Source organism: Zootoca vivipara, chromosome 7 (assembly GCF_963506605.1).
Source record: "Zootoca vivipara chromosome 7, rZooViv1.1, whole genome shotgun sequence".
Taxonomy (NCBI): Eukaryota; Metazoa; Chordata; class Lepidosauria; order Squamata; family Lacertidae; genus Zootoca; species Zootoca vivipara.
Window position 1 is genome coordinate 74,079,768 of NC_083282.1, and position 8,198 is coordinate 74,087,965.

Sequence of the window (8,198 nt, forward strand, 5' to 3'; positions counted from 1 at the left end):
ATTGGGGTCTTAGTGGAGGTGTCTATTGACTGTCAGTCCTTGACGACAATGCCCACCCCCACCCCGGCAAACCGTAGTTGTGGTTCTGCCAGCGTGATGCTCTTTGCAAGGGCGGTCGCTCAGGGGTAGAACATTTGCTTTGCATGCAGAACGCTTCAGATTCGATCTCCTGCATCTAAAGGAGAAACTGAGAAAGATCCATGAGTGGAATCCTGGAGAGCTGCTGCCAGCCAGTGTAGACAGTACTAAGCTAGATGGCCCAGCGGTCTGACTCAATGCAATGCAGCTTCCAATGTGAGCCTTCACCCTGCGCCTATGAGCGAACACATTGTTTCACACTATGTTTATGGACAGGGAACCCGTGGCCCTCAAGATTTTGCTGGGCTACAACTCCTAATATCCCTGATAGTTGGCCATACTGACTGGGGCTGATGAGAAAACGACATGTTCCCCATCTCTGCCACAATACCTTGGTATGCCCCTTGTACAAATTACATTTTAAGACACACACACACACACACACACACACACACAAACCCTTTGCTTAACAGGACAGCTTTCCCTCTGAAAGTCAGCCTAAATTTGCACCTGCACATATACATTGGGATATGCTGTTTTGCACAGTCTTTCAAACACATGAGTTATGATTTAAGCTGTCTCACATTTATTGGGTGACCGCGGGGGGGGGGGAGGTGTTCACTTTCTACCTTCTTCACACCCCATTGCAGAGGGAATTCGAGCATGTAGGGCAGGCGCCACATTGTAAATGGAAAATCAAGGTCTCTCCACTTGCCTGAGGATGATACAGTATCGGTAAAGAATGCTTAGTCTTAAAACACATGGGGCATGTGATGATAGATACGCAATGGTTCTAAGCAGCTAATAGCCTTGGGAGTCCATTTTTACATAATCGCCTATTTTGTGTCTTTCCTACTTGTCCTAGAAATCCTATTCCTGAGCTACATTCGTTACAAACCACCTCAGTCTATTATTGACTGGTTTGAAGAAGTTCTTCCCACCACGCCTAATTTGGAGGATTCTGCACCACAAGATGTGCTTATGGCCACCAGCTTTGATCACTTTCAAAGCAGATCAGACACATTAATGGACCGTAAGCCTTTCAATTGGTATTAGTGATTATGACTATTATATGGGCTCCCTTTTTTCAGAGCATTAAGCCGCTGAATGCCAGTCGCTTGTGGCGGGGGGGGGGGGACAACAGCCTGAGAGGGCTACTGCCTCTGTGACCTGCTGGTGGGCTACCAAGAGGCATTTGATTGGCCACTGAGGGAAAACAGTATTCTAGGCTCGGTGGGCTTATTAACATGGTAGAGCTCTTCTTATGTACAGTACTTATCCCTGTTTGGGATCTGTGCCTTGGGCCCAATCCTGAACTCCATCCCCTCATGGAGAGGGGAGAATGAGCATGGTATATTACAGGGGTGGACACAATTCACGCTTCCTAGAAATTGTGTTAGTTTTTCAATAGATCGCAAGCAAGGTCCCTCAATTAAAAATGGGGGGCAGGGGGTGGCATGCAGTTAATTTTAAGGTTTTATGAGTATGTATGCACGCATACCAGAACAATCTTTTTACACTGAAATCCATTCCTGGCTTTCTGTTAAGTTTTATCCATTTCAGCAGCCTCATATGGAGCTGGGTGGGTAGGGAGACCCCTACCTTTTTTACAGGGGCAAAACTAGGCTTTATTTCACCTGGGTCAAAGACCCCGTTTGGCACTCTCCCTCCCCCCATGAGGATTTGTGTACACACACAGAGAGAGACTGGGAGCCTCAATGGCACCCCTCTGGAGGCTTCGCCTGTGGCAAAACAAAAACAAAAACCCAAACAACTGGCTAACTCTCCTCCGCCTCCCAGCTATGGCTCTGCTTCTTTGTTTGTTATTGTTAAAAAAAATAGGGATGTGGAACTCCTTTGCCAATCTTTGGCAAATCACCCAAATATCTGGCAGTAGACCCCCAACCTGCCTTTTCTCCACCTCTGGTGTAGGGACACACTTGGATCGGATGTGAAAAAATGATGCAATAGCTGCTGCTGAAAACATACACATTTGTGTGCCTTCAGCAAGTTGCTATGACCTATAGCCCTCTGGACACCCAACTCCAAACAGCCCTAGCCAGAATGACCAGTGGTCAGTGGAGATGGGAGGTGCAGCCCAGTAACATCTGACAGGCCAAAAATCCCCCACCCTTGCTAAAATAGTTGCTGTCTCCCAGAATGCAGGGTCAGCTGAAGACATTTTGGCACCTGAGATGAACTACAGAATGGCGCTCCTCCTAGCCAGGGAAGAAGGGGGTTAGTGAAGATCTACACCAGGAACGAGGGCGGAATAAAGATCTACGTCAGGAGCAAGGTGGGAATCAACCTTACCCTGATGGTTAACGTGGGGATCAAAGGCCATCATGGGGTTGGTGGTGGAAGGAGCCTGCTCTAGATCATGCAGAGGGCAACCTTTGCCATTTTGTCCCTGGTGTTAGAAGGAGCCTCCTATTCACTGAGAGGTTACTGTAGAATTGGCACTGGGGGAAGGATACCGAGGAGGAAGCAGTTTGGGCCCCCAAAGAGTGCACTGCAGTCATTGTTGCCAGTGGCAACAGAATTCATCCCTTGGAGGCTGCAGCTGCTGCCCTTGTGAATCGTGCCGCCTGAGGTACCTCCCCTTGCTTCATGGGTCGGCTGGCCCCGCCTGAATGCTTGGGAGGTAGTGCCAAATAAAAATGTAAAAATAAATGGCACTGATGCTTTCCTCCATATCACCCGGTTCTAGGCCTTTGTGGTTGGTTATCCTCCTAGCCACAGTGGATGGATGTAAGGAATCCACTTCCCTCTATGCTTTGTTCCTGCTTTGTCGGACAGGCAGTGCTGGATTTTCAGGTAAAGGTAAAGGGACCCCTGACCATTAGGTCCAGCCGCGGACGACTCCAGGGTTGCGGCACTCATCTCGCTTTACTGGCTGAGGGAGCCGGCGTACAGCTTCTTCCAGGTCATGTGGCCAGCATGACAAAGCCGCTTCTGGCGAACCAGAGCAGTGCATGGAAACGCCGTTTACCTTCCCGCTGTAGCGGTACCTATTTATCTACTTGCACTTTGACGTGCTTTCGAACTGCTAGGTGGGCAGGAGCTGGGACCGAGCAATGGGAGCTCACCCCGTCGCGGGGATTTGAACCGCTGACCTTCTGATTGGCAAGCCCTAGGCTCTGTGGTTTAGGCCACAGCGCCACCCACGTCAGGTAGGTGCCCTCTATCCTACCAAGCCATGCCTGCATCCCAGAGACTTCCTGCTTCGCATTCCCAGCTGAACACAGTCAAGTTAACCTCTTTCCATTCTTGCTTTTTCAAAAATGGTAAGATGAAGTCACTGCCATTCTCCCAGCAGCACTGGGTGTTGGTGTGGGTTATAACAATAGCCACTACTGATAATAAATCTAGATCAAGAGTTGCAAACCTTTACAGGCCAAATTTGGAAAGTGACATGGATGCCGACGAGTCACAAAATGGCTGTCACGAGGTTGTGGCATAACACAAAATGACTGCTTTAACACGTGAAATAACACAAAATTGGGGGAGGTGGTAGGCTGTATGCCAAGACACTTCTAATTCCTGGATCCAGCAAGTGTTAAAATCTAAGCAAGGATTTGATTTCTGGAATAGCCAGCCTAGCTTCCTGGTGAGGTAATGGCCCAAGTGTGGGTCATTAAGGCAACAAAGGAAGTGGCTCTGTGCCAGAGTACAAATAGGTGGACCCTGCCCCCTTTCCTCAACTGTCTGGTAGTTAGAAAGACAAAGGCGAGGGCAGAGAGTTGAGTTAGGTGAGCTAGAAGCTAGAAAGAAGCAAGGCTGCAGGCTGGACAACTGGGAGACAGAGCCATGCCTGATTTCTGCTTAAATCCAAGGCTAGGGCTATGGCAGAAGCAAGACCGTCTTGGGGTGTTAATGTCATAAACCCCTTCATCGTAGGCTCCGGTAAATAAATAGATGTCAAAATAAACTATGTCTCATAAAGACACCACAGTCTCTTCTGTACTTCATTCCGAAGGAAACACGATCCCTGGGTAAATGCCTGGAATTTCGCACCACTAGGAGATTGGGGTGGTGTGCAATGGTATTCTTAAAATAACACACTTATGTAATACAAAACATTATAAACTTGTATCAGAATGCATTTCTTGTGCTTTCAGATCTCCAGGGCAATTTGCAGCAATACTGCCTTCATATACTTTCCCCTACACAGAGCAGCAAAGGAGAAACCTCCTTTACCACATGTTGATTAGTGGCTTATAAGCAGGAAACCCAAAGCTTCCTTTCTGCATCCCAAAATAAATAAAATAAAATGAAGTGGTAGAATGGACTGTACTACTTCAGATTGCAAGTTTGTTTTATGCTGCCATGTGCCTCAGAATAAGCCTGCAAAGTCTCATAAGTTTGCCAGCCATATATATATATACACACAGTAAATACATGTAAAGATGTTTTCGTATACCAAGTAAAGCAACGTGTTATGTTTTAAACTCTTGCGCAGTCTTTTCTAGGAGAGAAAAAGAGAACTATATTCTTTTTTCAAGGGTCAAATGGCCTGGGGCAGCTTTCACACATATAAATACCACCACCACAACCCTTCAACATAGGCCAGAATCATGATTTCCACATTGCATATGAGAGGCTGAGAAAGAGCAGCTTTCCTAGCACTGCTTAGTGAACGATGGCTCAGATGGGATTTGAAACCGATTTGTTCTGGGGGAACCACAGAATCAAAGGGAAGAACACTCTTGACAGTCTGAACTCCATCCCTCAGCCAGAGCTTTATGGGTAGATGTCTGGGTTTTATTTGTTGTATTATTGCAGACTGTTGTAAGCCACCATGAAGACAATTTGATTGTAAGGCAGGGAATTAATCTTCAAAACAAAATAAAACACAGCAATTTAGGGCAATCAAGCCCAGAGCTATATGAAACTCAGTGAAAACATTTCTACTCCTCTTTGATGAGATTACCTTTTAGGAAGGGGTGGGAGAAGGTTCGTACAGTTTCATTTATTCATTTGTTTAAGAAATGTATGCCCCTCCATTCTGTTTGTGACCTACAAGACAATAGAACAACGAATAAATTATATTGCATCTAAAAACCCACAAGTAAAAAGTCACATCTTTGGCATCAGCATTAATACCATCTATCAAATAGCTCAAAAATAAATATGCAGCATACAATTGCAGCAATCAAGTGACCATGTCTGGAAGGCTGATGTTCTGTGGTCAGGGTGCCCCCACTGAGAAAGCCCTGCCCCTGATAACCATTTATAGCCCACCCAATCCCCAAAGGATGGGGAAGGCCAAACAGAGGCTCAGCTGATGATCTGAATGCACAAGCAGGCTGATATGAAAGAACGCTTTCCTTTGGAAATCCCTGTACTGTACTAGGCTGTTTAGTACTTTAATGATCAAAGCTATTAAGAGCAGCTGCATTGTAGTGGTTAGAACAGGCTTCCTCAACCTCGGCCCTCCAGATGCTTTGAGACTACAATTCCCATGGGAGTTGTAGGCCAAAAACATCTGGAGGGCCGAGGTTGAGGAAGCCTGGGTTAGAATGTCAGACTCGGACTGCCAAACTCCTCGTTGGCCATAAAGTCTTGGGCCAGTCACTGTAAGCTGTCGCTGTTTCTTAGCATAAACTAATTAGGGAGTTTTGAAGATAAAATGGGGAGGGGGAGGGAGGAGAGAAAAAAACATATGCCACTCTTTGAAGGAAATGTGCAGTGTAATGTGTAATAATGGAAACCATAAAAACATAAAAGTATACCACCAGAAGCCTTGGAAACTGCTTGGGCTCAGACGAGGCACATTAGCAAGATGAAACTTGCAAGGCAGTGGGAATGAACGCTGCAAATTAATACGGAAGTTCAGAAGGAGCAGATCCGGGACTTATGTGGCAGTTTCCCAATACAGTAATGAGCCCACTGCCTGCCTGCTCCATAACCATTATGTCCACTTCTGATATTCTGTGTGGATTTATGGCTTTTCATTGGCAAAGCGGGTGGAAGGATGAGCATTTACAGTTGCCATGGAACCCCTGCTGATGTTCCTCCACAGCCTTCTGTGGCCTCAAAGCAAAGCTATACTGCCTGAGAGACTTGGGGAGCAAGGGAGGGAGCAAAGAGTGGGGTGCTCAGATCCCCCCACCATGTCCTTGGAAGGAATTTCTCCTTCTCCCCTGAATCTGCATCAATTGCTAGAAAATCAAACTAAAAACGACTCAGAAACTAACATCAATTTTTATTGTCATTGCCCATTCAGGTTACTGTTTCTATATTTTAAAAAACCCACCCTAAATAAAAAACATTCATCTTAGTGTTATCTGAGAATGAAAGAATTTGGCATGCTTTTCATACACAGTACCTATTGTCCAGTACCTGTGTAACTACCAACTTAAGAATGAGTAGTTAACAAAGCTCTGGAGCAGAGGGGCTTAGAATGAGCAGGGCTCCCTCCCAAAATGCCACATGACTGCATAACCACATTTTAAACACACATTCCCATTGAAAGAAGTGCAGAAGGTACCCTGTAAACCATAAAGTCTAAAATTGCCTAGCTGCCCCACTCATAGCTGCCAAGTTATCCCTTTTTTACAGGGATTTTCCCTTATGCTGAATAGGCTTCCTCGAGAGAAAAGTGAAAACTTGGCAGCTATGGCCCCACTGGGGTTCACAGACAAGGCTCCAGCCGCCAGCATCTTGGAGGGGCTCATAGCACTCTTCCGCTGGCCAGTGTTCTAACTCCACACTGATCACCGTCTCCCTCCTCTCTGCCATATTAGTTGGCATACATATAAACATCACTGTTTATACAGAATTTAGACTAAGATCCAGGCGTTGGCTCCCTAGTCTTTATGTCGCCAGAATAGCTAATCAGGAGATGGGAGCTGCAGGCAAAACAAGCCAACTAGGAAACTGCAAACCAAGGACCTTCCTAAACCAGAGAGTCATGTGACAGTAATAATAATAATAATAATAATAATAATAATAATAATTTATTTATTTATTTATTTATTTATACCCCGCCCATTTGGCTGGGTTTCCCCAGCCACTCTGGGCGGCTTCCAACAGAAGTACGTCACTCTGGGTCCTGCTATACAACCTCCAGGTCTCCTGTAGGTCTCTCCTTCAGTAAGAGCAACAAGAAGTTGTGTCCTGGGAAAATCACTGGCTGTGTGTAGTTCTGTTTGGCCTTAGGCCAGAAGGGAGAAAGCGGACAGCAATGGCAGAAGGAGCAGCAGCATGGCCTGGGGACTCTGGGAGAGAGTTGTGGGTTATAAGAAAGACAGCAGAACTTCAGGCACACTGCAGCAGGAATGCCCCAATTAGTATTAAGAAGCCTTTAAAATTCCCCCGATTGTTCCTTCAATACGTGCTGGCAACTGTTATCTACCGGTGCTGCTGTCCTTCTTGGTTCTGGTGGTGTCCTCTGGGTGTTCTCTGCTGAGGTGTGTGGGCCTTGGAGAGTGCCTGATAACATCAGCCTCTTTTGCCAGCTCTGGTTAAGATTTCTTTTCTATCTGCTTGCCTGTGAGTTTCCTGTGCCTCCTTGCTTGCCTTCTTATGTACCACTCTGTTCCTTTAGGCTGCCTCCCTAATTTTGGCCTGGATTCATTGCTTGCTCCTATGAAGCTGCCAGGGCTGGCCCTATCATTAGGCAGAGTGAGGTGGCTGCCTCAGGCAGTAGGTACTCAGGTGGGAATGCAGCAGTGGCAGCCCCCTGGCATTCCACTTGAGCCCCCTCTGTTGGAGGACAGCTGGCACTGCGGCCCTTATGCTAGCCTGCTGCTCCCAAGTGTGGTGGTGGACACTGTCCCATCACCAGTGCTGAAGCAAGAGTCAGCTTCCAGCCCAGTCAGCTTCTGTACATGGAATGTTTGGGGCACCATCTTGTCCTTTGCCTCAGGCTGCAAAATGCATTGAGAAGGCCCTCCTAGCCTCTGCCTGTACATCTTTGACTTCAGAAAGTAGGGACCCAGGTCTCTACTGTCAGATATACATGGGGATGTTTCAAAGAAGATGGCTGCAGTGTAGGGATCAAAGTGAAGATGCCCTTAGGGCAAATGGGCATTGCCTCACCAATTTCAGTCTGCGCTCAGCCAGTCACCATTGTCTGTCTGCCTTCTTACTTACAACAAGCCCAAGGGATTGCA